This window comes from Somniosus microcephalus, chromosome 11 (assembly GCF_052327205.1).
Source record: "Somniosus microcephalus isolate GS21.2 chromosome 11, FLI_Smic_1.0, whole genome shotgun sequence".
In the NCBI taxonomy this organism is placed as follows: Eukaryota; Metazoa; Chordata; class Chondrichthyes; order Squaliformes; family Somniosidae; genus Somniosus; species Somniosus microcephalus.
Window position 1 is genome coordinate 215240787 of NC_140997.1, and position 14623 is coordinate 215255409.

General features: G+C 44.0%; 1 protein-coding gene across 1 annotated transcript in view; it reads left to right on the forward strand.

Moving 5' to 3' along the window:
• The window catches only part of LOC147111230 (putative peptidyl-tRNA hydrolase 2), a 102308-nt gene that overhangs the window by 23229 nt on the left and 64456 nt on the right, over positions 1–14623 (forward strand). The gene's annotated exons all lie outside the window — the stretch shown is intronic.

Consider the following 14623-nt stretch of genomic DNA (forward strand, 5'->3'; position numbering starts at 1 on the left):
TGCACTTGTATAGCACCAGTCACATCCTCCAGATGACCAAAAAGCTTCACAGTCACTCAAAATAGTCACTTGTAGGCAAACGCAACAGTCACAAACAGCAATGAGATAAATGACCAGATATTTTTTTGATGTTGGTTGAGGGATAAATGGTGGCCAGGAAACCATTAGTCTCCATCTCCTCTTGAAATAGTGCCATGCAAACCTTTATTCCCACCTGACAGGGCAAAGGTTTAACATCTCATCCAAAGCACTCCCTCAGTACCGCACTGAATTGTTAGCCTTGATTATGTGCTGAAGTCTCTGTAGTGAGGTTTGAACCAACAACCTTCTAACACAGAGATGAGAGTGCTACCGCTGAGCCAAGGACGACACTGGCATCAACAGCTAAACCAAACAGATTAGTTTCAGTTGGTAACAGTTTTTACAACTTATTTCCAATCTGTTGCCACTGAAATCAATCGGCTTGGTTAACTTGCTCAGTGTAGCAAGCGACTGGTCAGCTTGATTATATACTGAATTAAAGGGGGATTTCATGGGACCCGAGTGATGCTCTGTTTTTGGAGCTTGACTGCAGTTTCTCACACAGCCAGATCCCAGCTATATTTCTGTAGCCAAGGTACATAGAAACATAGAAGATAGGAGCAGGAGTAGGCCATATGGCCCTTCGAGCCTGCTCCGCCATTTAATGAGATCATGGCCGATCATCCAAATTCAGTACCCGGTCCCTGCTTTCTCCCCATATCCCTTGATCCCTTTAGCCTTAAGAAATATATCCAACTCCTTCTTGAATATATTTAATGACTTGGCCTCAACTGCCTTCTGTGGTAGAGAATTCCACAGGTTCACCACTCTCTGGGTGACAAAATTCCTCCTTATCTCTGTCCTAAATGGCTTACCCCTTATCCTTAGACGTGACCCCTGGTTCTGGACTCCCCGACCATCGGGAACATCCTTCCTGCATCTAGTCTGTCTAGTCCTGTTAGAATTTTATAAGTTTCAATGAGATCCCCTCTCATTCTTCTAAACTCCAGCGAGTATAAGCCCAATCGACCCAATCTCTCCTCATACGCCATTCCTGCCATTCCAGGTATCAGCCTGGTGAATCTTCGCTGCACTCCCTCCATGGCAAGAACATCCTTCCTCAAATAGGGTGACCAAAACTGCACACAATAAATTAGTTCATCCCACTTTTAAGTGAGTAAAGTGATGAGTTATTGCTTCTCCCAGCGAAAGGAATAAAAATTGTTGAATAATCGGCCTAAGCTACACTGCTAGTAGTGTGTTAATGATATCGGCTATGGCTGATGACCTGTGTGGGAGCATCGGACCTGTGTGGGAGCAGCGGCAGCTTAAAACCGGCGGCAGTGAACGAGGCCCGACCAGAGCACCGGACCTGTGTGGGAGCAGCGGCAGCTTAAAACCGGCGGCAGTGAACGAGGCCCGACCAGAGCACCGGACCTGTGTGGGAGCAGCGGCAGCTTAAAACCGGCAGCAGTGAACGAGGCCCGACCAGAGCACCGGACCTGTGTGGGAGCAGCGGCAGCTTAAAACCGGCGGCAGTGAACGAGGCCCGACCAGAGCATCGGACCTGTGTGGGAGCAGCGGCAGCTTAAAACCGGCGGCAGTGAACGAGGCCCGACCAATTCAACAGCGGGGAGAGAGGTAAAAAGTAATCAAAGTGTGACGTCACCAGGAAGCAGGTAAGTGATTGGTTGGTGAGTATTTCTCTCTTTTTTAAACTTTAACTCTGGTTTATAGTTACTAAGGTCTCTCTGGTGTAGCGGGGACTGTTGGTAAACCAGTTAACTGTAGTGTAATTAGTGGGATTGATTGATTTAATTTAAATTAAATTAATTAAAGGGTAAGTCATGGCAGGAGAGCCCGGCCCCGTTGTGTGCTCCTCCTGCAGTATGTGGGAACTCGGGGACACTTCCTGTGTCCCTGACAACTACATGTGCAGGAAGTGCATCCAGCTGCAGCTACTGACAGACCGTATTGCGGCACTGGAGCTGCGATTGGATGCATACTGGAGCGTTCACGATGCTCAGGACATCGTGAATATCACATTTACGGAGTTGGACACACCGCAGGTAGAGGTTGGACAGGAAGAAAGGGAACGGGTGACCAACAGGCAGAGTACTAGGTGCAGGCAGGTAGTGCAGGGGTCCCCTGTGGCCATCCCCCCTCCCCAACAGATACACCACTTTGAGTACTGTTGGGGGGGATGGCTTATCAGAGGAAGGCAGCAGCAGCCAACTTCCTGGCACCAGGGGTGGCTCTGCTGCACAGAATGGGAGGAAAAAGAGGGGTAGAGCTATAGTAATAGGGGATTCAATTCTAAGGGGAATAGATTGGTGTTTCTGCGGCCGCAAACGAGACTCCAGGATGGTGTGTTGCCTCCCTGGTGCAAGGGTCAAGGATGTCTCCGAGCGGCTGCAGAACATCTTGGAAGGGGAGGGTGAACAGCCAGTTGTCGTGGTGCATATAGGCACCAACGATATAGGTAAAAAGCGGGATGAGGTCCTAAAAGCGGAATATAGGGAGTTAGGAGATAAATTAAAAAACAGGACCTCAAAGGTAGTAATCTCAGGATTGCTACCAGTGCCACGTGCTAGTCAGAGTAGAAATAGAAGGATACTTCAGATGAATATGTGGCTAGAGGAATGGTGCCAGGGGGAGGGATTCAAGTTCCTGGGACATTGGAACAGGTTCTGGGGGAGGTGGGACCAGTTCAAACCGAACGGTTTGCACCTGGGCAGGGCTGGAACCGATGTCCGAGGGGGAGTGTTTGCTAGTGCTGTGGGGGAGGGTTTAAACTAAAATGGCAGGGGGTTGGGAACCTGAGCAGGGAGCCAGAGGAAAGGGAAACCAGGATAAAAGCAAAAGATAGGAAGGAGAAAAACAAAAGTGGCAGTCAGGGAAATCAACGGTTTAAATCAAACACGGCCACATTAAATAATAACTCTAATAGGTCTAAGAGCGTTAAAAAAACAAGCCTGAAGGCTTTGTGTCTTAATGCGAGGAGCATTTGTAATAAGGTGGATGAATTGGCTGCGCAAATAGAGGTAAACAAATATGATTTGGTTGGGATTACTGAAACGTGGCTCAAGGATGGCCAAGACTGGGAACTCAACATTCAGGGGTATTCGATATTCAGGAAAGATAGGCAAAAAGGAAAGGGAGGTGGGGTAGCATTACTGGTTAAAGAAGGGATTAACACGATTGTAATGAAGGATATTAGCTCTGATGATGTGGAATCTGTATGGGTAGAATTGAGGAATACCAAGGGGAAAAAAACGTTAGTGGGAGTGGTATATAGACCTCCAAACAGTAAGGCGGAGGTTGGGGATGACATTAAAAGGGAAATTAAAGAAGCGTGCAATAAGGGCACAGCAGTCATCATGGGTGACTTTAATCTACATACAGATTGGGCCATCCCAAATTAGTAACAATACTGTGGAGGAGGAATTCCTGGAGTGTTTACGGGATGGTTTCCTGGACCAATATGTCGAGGAACCAACCAGAGATCAGGCCATCTTAGACTGGCTATTATGTAACGAGAAAGGATTAATTAGCAATCTTGTTGTACGAGGCCCCTTGGGTTGGAGCGATCATAATATGATAGAATTCTTCATTAAGATGGAGAATGAAGTAGTTGAATCAGAGACTAGGGTCCTCAATTTAAATAAAGGAAACTACGATGGTCTGCGGAGCGAGTTGGGTAGGATTGATTGGGGAATGGCACTCAAAGGGTTGACGGTGGATAGGCAATGGCAAACATTCAAAGACCGAATGGATGAGCTACAGAATTTGTTCATCCCAGTTTGGCATAAAAATAAAACAAAAAGGTGACTCAACCGTGGCTAACAAGGGAAATTAGGGATAGCATAAGATCCAAAGAGAGGACATATAAATTGGCCAGAAAAAGCAATAATCCTGAGGATTGGGAGCAGTTTAGGATTCAACAAAGGAGGATAAAGGGATTAATTAAGAAGGGGAAAATAGAATATGAGAGTAAGCTGGCAGGGAACATAAAAACTGACACTAAAAGCTTTTATAGATATGTGAAGAGAAAAAGATTGGTGAAGTCAAGCGTAGGTCCCTTGCAGTCAGAATCAGGGGAATTTATAATGGGGAACAAAGAAATGGCAGACCAACTAAATACATATTTTGGTTCTGTCTTCACAAAGGAGGACACAAATAACCTCCCAGAGATGCCGGGGAACATAGGGTCTGATGAAAGGGTGGAACTGAAAGAAATCAGTATTTGTAGGGAAATGGTGTTAGGAAAATTGATGGGACTGAAGGCTGATAAATCCCCAGGGCCTGATAATCTACATCCCAGGGTACTTAAGGAAGTGGCCCTAGAAATAGTAGATGCATTGCTGGTCATCTTCCAGAACTCGATAGACTCTGGAACAGTACCCATGGATTGGAGGGTAGCTAATGTTACCCCACTATTCAAAAAAGGTGGTAGAGAAAAAGCAGGGAATTATAGACCGGTAAGCCTGACATCGGTAGTGGGGAAAATGCTGGAGTCCACTATAAAAGATGTAATAGCAGAGCACTTGGAAAGCAGTGACAGGATCGGACAAAGTCAACATGGATTTACAAAAGGTAAATCATGCTTGACTAATCTACTGGAATTTTTTGAGGATGTAACTGGTAAAATAGATAAGGGAGAACCAGTGGATGTGGTGTATTTGGACTTTCAGAAGGCTTTCGATAAGGTCCCACATAAGAGATTAGTGTGCAAAATTAAGGCACATGGGATTGGGGGCAAGGTATTGACTTGGATAGAGAACTGGTTGGCAGACAGAAAGCAAAGAGTTGGAATAAACGGGTTGTTTTCCGAGTGGCAGGGAGTGACTAGTGGGGTACCGCAAGGATCGGTCCTAGGACCCCAGCTGTTCACAATATATATTAATGATCTGGACGAGGGAATTGGATGTAATATCTCCAAATTTGCAGACGACACAAAGCTGGGTGGGAGGGTATGCTGTGAGGAGGATGTCGTGAAACTCCAGTACGATTTGGACAGGTTGGGTGATTGGGCAGAAACATGGCAAATGCACTATAATGTGGATAAATGTGAGGTTATCCACTTTGGTGGCAAAAACAGGAAGGCAGATTATTATTTGAATGGCAATAGATTGGGAGACGGGAAGTGCAAAGAGACCTGGGTGTTCATGTGCACCAGTCGCTGAAGGTAAGCATACAGGTGCAGCAGGCGGTTAAGAAGGCAAATGTTATGTTGGCCTTCGTAGCAAGAGGGTTTGAGTACAGGAACAAGGATGTCTTGCTACAGTTGTACAGGGCCTTGGTGAGACTGCACCTTGAGTATTGTGTGCAGTTTTGGTCGCCTTACCTGAGGAAGGACGTTCTTGCCATGGAAGGAGTGCAGCGAAGATTCACCAGGCTGATACCTGGGATGGCAGGAATGACGTATGAGGAGAGATTGTGTCGATTGGGCTTATACTCACTGGAGTTTATAAGATTGAGAGGGGATCTCATCGAAACCTATAAAATTCTGTCAGGCCTGGACAGACTAAATGCAGGAAGGATGTTTCTGATGGCTGGGGAGTCCAGAACCAGGCGTCATAGTCTAAGGATAAGGGGTAAGCCATTTAGGACTGAAATGAGGAGGAATTTCTTCACCCAGAGAGTGGTGAACCTGTGGAATTCTCTGCCGCAGAGGGCGGTGGAGGCCAGTTCATTAAATATATTCAAGAGTTGGATATATTTCTTAAGGCTAAAGGGATATGGGGAGAAGGCAGGGACAGGGTACTGAGTTTGGATGATCAGCCATGATCTCATTGAATGGCGGAGCAGGCTCGAGGGGCCGAATGGCCTACTCCTGCTCCTATCTTCTATGTAAATCATCTACTTAACTCTTGGTCAGAAAATTGTGTGTGGTGTCACCTGGGTGAGGGAAAAGGATAACCAGGAGGAAGAAAATGAAGTGAAGAGAGAGGTTGTGGTAGTCTTTATTATCTGTGTTCCTTTAATTCTGGTCTCTTGAGCATCCCTGATTTTAATCACTCAACCCTTGGTGGCCGTGCCTTCAGCTGCAAAGTCCTAAGCTCTGAAGTTCCCTCCCTAAATCTCTCCGTCCTTTTAAGATGCTCTGTAAAACCTACCTCTTTGACCAAGCTATTGGTCATTGCCCTAATTTCTCCTTATGTGGCTCGGTGACAAATATTGTTTTATAATGCTCATGTAAAGTTCCTTGGGATGTTTTATTACATTAAAGGCGCTATATAAATGCAAGTTGTCATTTTACTAAGTTTGCAACAGGAACTTACTTCATTATCCAATCAGGAGCTTAGTCAGAAGCTTTATTACATAATGATGAAAAGCCAGTTCTCCGTACCCACAGCAGCTTCCACTTTCTATGCAGTATGTGCCTATTGAGTGCTGATAAGGAACATGTACTGGCAAGAATTTAAACCCAGGGCTAGCTGGTATAAACTAGTCTTGCACCTGGAACTGCATAAACTCTCGAGTGTGTTTACTGCAATAGCAGTCGTGTGCTGTACATTTTACTCCTGGGTGATTTATCTTGCCTGGCTGTTGTACATTATCAAGGGTAATGAATGCTTTTACAGCAAATAATGTTTGTAATGGAAATAATGTCAGTGGAAGGATTTGCCTGCCATCCCTGTTCATGTTTGGGCAGTTTTCTGTGACTCACCCACAACACTGAAGCCTAGTTGCCATGGCAGTATTGTGGAGTTCAGTCTCCCAGCCATTGTGTTCCAATGTCATGCAAAGCTAGACAACCTGAAGCTGGCAAAACTGGTAGCACTGTGTCCTGCAGCCATAGCACGTAATACATCTTTGTACCCAGTGTTTTTACAATTGCAATCATGTTAGGAGAGGTTGAGTAGAGAACCATTTTTCTGCAGATAGGATGGGGTGGGGGTGGGAGGAATCGGATAGCTGCACAGAAGTCCAGGCAACAAATTGCATTTCGAGAGTACCGAGAGTAGATTATCTTCCTATTTCTTGCAGTATGAGACAATCTTAGCATTTAAGTTTTACAGATTATAATGGAAATTACTTCAGTTACTGTAAAATAAGCCAATTTCCCAACTGGCTCTGTACTTTAACTGGAGAAGATTGTATTTGTATGGTGTCTTCCAGCTTTTCATTTTAAGTGTGCAAAACCCAATTTCTCAGTGAAATTCAAGAATGAGTAAAACGGTGCCTGGAGAGGTTCCAAGTATATAGTAGCATTGTTTGTGAAGCACTAACAGAGGAAAATGTGTCCCAGAAGAAAAAAGAACTGAAGTAGAGAGGATAGAATGGTTAACTATTACTACAGATTCAATTTTCACACATAGCATACTCCTATCTATATCTGTACCTTAGTCCACCTGCTAGATTTACTCCGTGCTATATAATAAATAAATTATACACCCAGGAAACTGCAAAACACATTGTATCATCAGGGAGTGGTAAGAAGGTAATTTTCCCCATTCTTAGCCTTATTGTAGAAGGTATTGGTTAGGACATTAACCATCAACCAAGATTTCAAGCTCCCAATACCCAAACCATTACAAGTTTCACGGTGCTGTATCAGAAACAGCTATGCCACAATGAGGAAGTAAGTGCTAACTGAATTACTTGCCTTCCTCAATCTGTTGCTGTGCAAGGGTGTGGCTGCAGCTGTTGCTAAGCTACAGAGACGCTTGGAACTTGTGGCCATTGTTCTGAACCTGTTGCTAAGCAACAGGGTTTGTGCTTTATATGGAGCTCTCGGCTCCATATCTTTTACTATAGCTTTCGGTTATCCGGAATTTTTGATGAACTGGCACCACGTCGGTCCCGGATAAAAAAGGTTTCCTGTAGTTGTAGATGGGATGGGCAAGGATCAGCTTTTCAAAAACAATGTGAACATTTAGTATTGGCTAGATTCTATAAATGGCTTTATTTAAAATATTTTGCCTTTATAAACACATTTTTCTTCATCCATAATTTTCATGATTTACTCAGGTCTGGCTTTTCTCTATTCTGCCTGAGCTTTGACCAGCATTACTCTATCTGTAATACGGCAGTGAATTTAGGATATTTTGCCAAGAGAATTTTGTAAGGCTTGTATTAGTCATTGGGTCAGATGAATTATAAGATGTGTGGGGTGAGAGAATGTCTTGGTGTGTTTTTAATGCCAGCTTGTTGTAGCATTGTGGGGCCTGTAACTACTTTTACAACTTGGAACAGTATTATCTGTTATGTTTCTCCAGTAGCCACTTAGAAATCTACTGGAAATGGAATGACACACCTATCCATCGGGATCATCAATTTGCAGGGGACATCACTGAGTTGATCGCAACAGCAAGTTCCCCCTCAGAGTCTGCTCCCACTGCCCAGAAAAGAGACAATAGTTTTATGCCATTCTAGTGAAGTAAATGGGACTACATATTCCCTCATCTTAAAATAAACAAATCTATTTCTTGTAAACACTGGACCTACAGCTCATTTAAAGGGTTGAACCATTAAGCTTTCAACTAAGTGTTTCCCTTCCCTCTCCAAGAGCCCACAATCAATTAAATTGCAGTTTGGACAATATATTTACAGCTAGAGTTGAGGAAACTGAATTGTTCTAGTCAGGCATGCAGTGCACATAAACAAATATTTAATGTAGAATATTATGAAGGGTTAACCTATTTCCTCATAATATTGTTGTAACTACCATAAAATGCACTGTTCTTCACAACCAGTTAGGGGATCAAAGGTTATCTAGACCAGGGGTTCTCAATTAGGAGTTCGAACTCTGAGCAATACTTTTCCCAGTTGAGTCAAATCTGAGTGATTTATAATTAGTAACACTCAGATGAGATGCAGTCGGAAACGAGAATGGTTCACGAGTAAAGTTTGGATTGAACTTTGAAAGGATAGGATAAGCGTAAAGTTTGTGAATACGAATGATTCGAGGTATTGTGGACGAAATGATCTCAACCTCTTCTCAAATTGGGATCTTCTGGATGGCTGAGACTGCTGACTTTTTCTGGATGGAGTTGTAGCGCATCGATTCCATGAGTTGTCCAAAAACAGAGGGAAGAGATGGAGAATCGGTTGGGAGCGAGGTACGGACAAAGCACTGACATCAAGTGAAGCTTATGCACATCTTCTTAGGCAGTCCCTCGGAACCGAAGATCACTTGCTTCCACATTAAAAATGAGTTCTCGGGTGACTGATGAGTCCAATGCGGGACCTGCAGTCTGTCACAGGTGGGGCAGACGGTGGTTGAAGGGGTGGGTGGGTGCTTGGGTTGATGTGCGCTCCTTCCGCTTGCTCTCGTCGAAGAGACTCGAGGTATTCAGCGTCTTCCCGGATGCTTCTCTTCCACTTTGTATGGCCTTGGGCCAGGGATTCCCAGGTGTCGGTGGGGATGTTGTACTTTTTCAAGGAGGCTTTGAGGGTGTCCTTGAAGCATTTCCTCTGCTCACCCCCCTGGGGCTCTCTTGCCGTGTCGGAGCTCCGAGTAGAGCGCTTGTTTTGGGAGTCTTATTGGGCATGCAGACAATGTGACCCGTCCATCGGAGCTGATCGAGCACGGTCAAAGCTTCGATGCTGGGGATGTTGGCTTGAGTGAAAACACCAACGTTGGTGTGCCTATCCTGCCAATGGATTTGCAGGATCTTGCGGAGGCAACGTTGGTGGTACCTCTCCAGTGCTTTGAGGTGACAACAGAAAATGCTGGAAATACTCCGCAGGCCAGGCAGCATCCGTGGAGAGAGAAACAGATACAGTCCAAACTCAACAAGACCTCTGGTTGGTTGAGTTTGAATGAAATTAATGAGAACTTTAACTGGTATGTCACAGCTGCTGGCAGTTTTTATTTTGCTGTTGTGGGCCGAAATGGGCGACAGAAGAGCCTGATTTGCTACCCGCCCCTCTGCTGCGCAGGGGTGACAATGCAGTCCAGGTTATGGGGGTTGGCATATTGATTCTGCATATTAATCATGCTCAAGACTTGGTGTGAACGTAAAATAATGTAGCCAGTATGTGGCGACAATACAATCCTTGACATCTGAAAGGAAAAATTTTGAAGTGTTGGATGAAATGGAACTGTGAACCAGAACAGTTTGTGATAAGAGTGCATTTGTGCTGCTGAAGAGAAGTTGAGTGTTCATGTAGCCAGCCTGATCTGGTAACTCATACGCTTAAGAGTAACTTTGCATTTTTTCCTCATTTTAAATATAAAAATATTTTTGATGAATTTTATGCATGTTAAGCAGAGGGCTTTTAGGACTGGGGAAACAAACTATTGGACACTCCCAAGTCAAGTATAGTATAGCAATAAGCCATTTACACCTCATCTATAGTCATCTTTTGTTTGTTAACTTGTACCATTACCATCTCCTAAAATAACAGAAAATGCTGGAAAAACTCAGCAGAGGCAACATCTGTGGAGAGAAAAGAGTCAATGTTTCGGGTGAAAACCCTTTGTCAAGAGTCTTGACAAAGGGGTTTTCACCCAAAACGTTGACTATTTTCTCTCCACAGATGTTGCCTGGCCTGCTGAGTTTCCAGCATTTTCTGTTATTTCGGATTTCTAGCATCTGCCGTATTTTGCTACCATCTCCTTCTGCCTTGCACCATCATCCCTTTTGTTTTTTAATCTCTCAAGAGAAAACTCCCCACTCAGTAATACTTAAAAGGTGGTAGTTGGCTAGTGAGAATATTGATGCTAAACTACCACCCACTGTCCAATCACAAAATAAAAAACATAAATATGTTGAATTTTATAACAGTATACAGAAAAAATACTTGTTACAGGAGGACCGCAGAATGTTTTACATAGGAAGGGGATCTCATCCAGATGAGACAGTAAACCGAGGCCCCGCCTGCTCTCAGGTGGACGTGAAAAATTCAATGGCACTATTACGAAGAGGAGCAGGGGAGTTATCCCTGGTGTCCTAACCAATATTTTCCCCTCAATCAACATCACAAACAGATTGTGTGGTCATATTTGTGGGAGCTTGCTGTGAAAATTGGCAGCCCCACTTCCTATATTACAACAGCGAATACACTTTGCAAAAAGTACATTGGCTGGAAAGCATTTTGCAATGTCCAGTTGTCATGAAAGGCACTATAAGTCTTTCTTTCAGAAGCAGTTGAAAACCCCTGATCTAGACAATAATTTGGTAACCAAGATTGTTCTATGCCTAGAATGCAAAAGTTGCCAGTTATTTCTTGGTGGTGCTAGTTTTCTAAAATAACTTGGTTTCTAACTATTGGACTGCAACCTCCAAGATTTAAAACTTGTAGCTCAATCTCTACAATCATCCGTCCCTTACATGCCAATTTCATTAAAAAAAAACAAGTGAGTGGTATAGTAGCTTAATCCTGAAATTGTCTGCTCTCTTCTCTACCAAGGATGAGGTTGGGCAACTCACCCAGCCAAGTTAGCAGGAGGTAATGTTAAGTCATTACTCCTCCTGTAGGAAAACCCTCATCCCAAACAACATTGAAAAATCTTGGGAGGTGTGAGACTTGCATTTATATATTAAATGTACTGCGAGTCTTAAATCTTATCACTTCAATCCAATATTCTCCTGTGGAGGTAGTCTACATCTAATTATCTGTTCCTAATTTCCTTTAGAAATTATTATACATGATCATCCTATCCTAAATTTAACATTACTACAAGGGATGCTAAAAATATTGTATGGCAGATACAGAACACCAGATCGAAGGGTGCTAAAGTCAATGGATTTTCAGTAAGAAAAAAAATCCCGAAAACGCGTACTGAATTTAGATCAAGAGGCAGTTGTTGGGAGCCTGGGCTGGGAAATTGCTCAGCGATTAGATCATTCGGTGAATGAACTGGGTGGCCATCATTACAAGCGGACGTGACCATTCTGCAACAGAAAATGCTGAAAACACTCAGCTGGATCCTTCACTCACTCACTCTGTTGCACTTCTCTCCCACCCACCCCCCTTCAAAAAAAAATATCCCCACCCGTATCCGACTCTTAAAAAAGTAGGGTCGTGGACTGAAAGAATCCACCGCGCCGCACGGAGAAACAAACTTACATACCAGACAAAAACAACGGCGAGCGGGACCCGGGCTCCCTCCCGAGGTGGGGCTCCCGCCGGCGCCATTTTGTCCAGTGAAACACAAATTACATTTCGCCTCGCACATTAAAACAGATTTCTCGATACAGTAAGACATATTTAAAAAAGTATAAATACGCATAGATTTTAAAAAAAATATACAGAAAGCCATGATATCTGCGGTCCGCGCTACCACATCAAAGCCACACCGATCAGGTTTTTGTATTTTATTTAAATAAAACAAAATATTGTTTTGTCTTTTTATAATCCACAAGTCAAACGGACGGCACTCAACAATCGGTTAGTGGCTGACAAAAAAAAAAGGCAGGCTTTTTTGTCTCGCTTTTGTTTTGGTAAGGAAAATCCACCGAATAGACGTGTCTTTAACCATGTCCTTCCCGCACACTCACTTGCCGTCTCTGCCGCCCGCTTACGCTTGCACACTGAGCCAGCCACCCTCCCTCACAGAGAGGGGAAAAGAGGCGTGGCCCTGATTGACGTGCGACGCCCGTTGACCGACACCCAACCCGCACCAATGGGAATCCGAGTAGGGCGGCGTGACCCCCGCCCTCCCTCCAGCGTCACCGGCTGGGTGGGTTGAGTTTCAAACTCTCCAATCGGGGAGCGAGGAAGGCGGGCTCGGTCAGAGCTCCGCCCCCCTCCCCGCGCGGCACGGTGGGTGGAGGAGATGATGGACAGGTGGCGCAGTCCCCGCCCACCCGGGCCAGCCCCTGCGCGCAGTCACGGTGGGCCCCGTGTCTTTTGTCAGGGCGGCCCGCCATTTCCCGAGCAAATGCTTGGGTTGTGTGTGTGTATGTGTGGGGGGAGGGGCCGGGACAGGCCGCCCGCCAGCGGCAGCAGCGGAGGCGCTCCAGACTGAGGCCAGCGCTGGCGAGCAGAAGTCGGCCCCCGGCTGCAAACCAGAGACAGAGGGAGGGAATTTGTCACCGTTATAATGAATGTTCACCTGAGGGGGGAAAAGTCCAAAAATAACCATAAAAACCTTTATTATTGCGCCCATCGGATCAAGCTTTTCTTTTTTGTTTGTTAAAAAAAACCCTATTTGGTAAATCGTGAGCCTTATCAACAATCTTCAAACCAACCCCCCTCCTCCTTTCCCCAGCACCTCCTTCTTTTCCCCACCCCTGAAACGTCAGTCTGAAACAGTAAAGACTCGGCTGGTGTGCTCAGGAAAGTCCGAGGCTCTGTTTTAGGCCTGGCTGGATGAATCCTGAGTATTTTTACAAAAAAAACCAACACCAAAAAATAAACACACAAGGACAGAGAGAGGGAGAGAGAGAGAGAGAAAAAAGGATCACTAGAAGAGGGGAGAAGGCAGCCCTATTCAGAAACGATTATTGAGAGAAAAACCGGTGAGTTTTCCTGTTTATAATCGGGTTGCCAAGGAGTTTTGATGGTTTTATTGGTGTTGGTGGTGATGGTGTTTACATGATGAACACTGCGCACTTTTTAAAAAAAAACCTCATCATTATAAACCGATTTTCAAATATCCTTTTCCATTTGAACCTTTGGTAATTGCATTTAAAGAGATAAATAAGTAAGTAAATATGTGGGTTTTCTGTAGATTTGTTCCACTTCATGTAAGAACTTCATCCCTGGCATTTTCTTCATTAGAATAACATAACAAGGAAAGCCAGAGAGATTGGGCCCCATGGTAGCACTGCAGCTGAGAGGCATTATCCAATCCTGGGGTCCCTGCTCAGGTATTTCTTTCCCTAAAAAAATCATCTGCAGTCAACCTACTTAATTATAATGTTAAAAAGCTTAAGTACTATATTATCCAAGTATTATGATGCAAATGTAGATACAGAATTAATTAAGCATTTTTCAACACATTGGATCATGAAAACTCCTTTCTAAGTCATGGTGTGTTACAGTAATTAGAAAATATAAGGTGGACTGTTTTGGACTTTGGTATTCTGTAATGGCCAAATCAGATTATGGGATCCAGTTTTTGGTCCCCTACTTACAGAATCAGTGATGCCCCAACAAGTAAAATGGAGAGAATGGCAATTATGAGGATTTTTAATCCTCGATTTTTTTGTGTTAGAGAATTATACGAATACTGTTCGATGATTACTATTTGTAATGAAGGAAACAAGCAAAACACAATTTCTGTCTTTTTATTAGGAAAAATGTAGCACAAGAGGACATGGCCTCTTTGAACCACATGGTCCAGGGAGGAATCGTGTTCTAGATGATGATGGTGTTTGCTTTAGTTTAGCCTGCCTCAGTTGCGTTTTATTGCAGAGTTTCGAGATAAGTTAGTTTTCGCCTGGAGTCAGCATAGAATGTACGAAGTCGAATTGGGATGAGGAGGAGGAGATGTATAGTTAAGTTGAAAATGTTTTTGTTTAGCAACTGAAGATGCTTTGGTTTTCTAAGTGGGAAGATGAGATCTGCGTCATAATTCCACAGCCTACGTTATAATGGAATTGAAATGCATTAATATTTCACATCAGAACATTTTATCTTTATTAATCCAGTTTCTAAAACTTAAGACGCTAAAGTCGCAGTTAAATGCTCTTTATCTTCT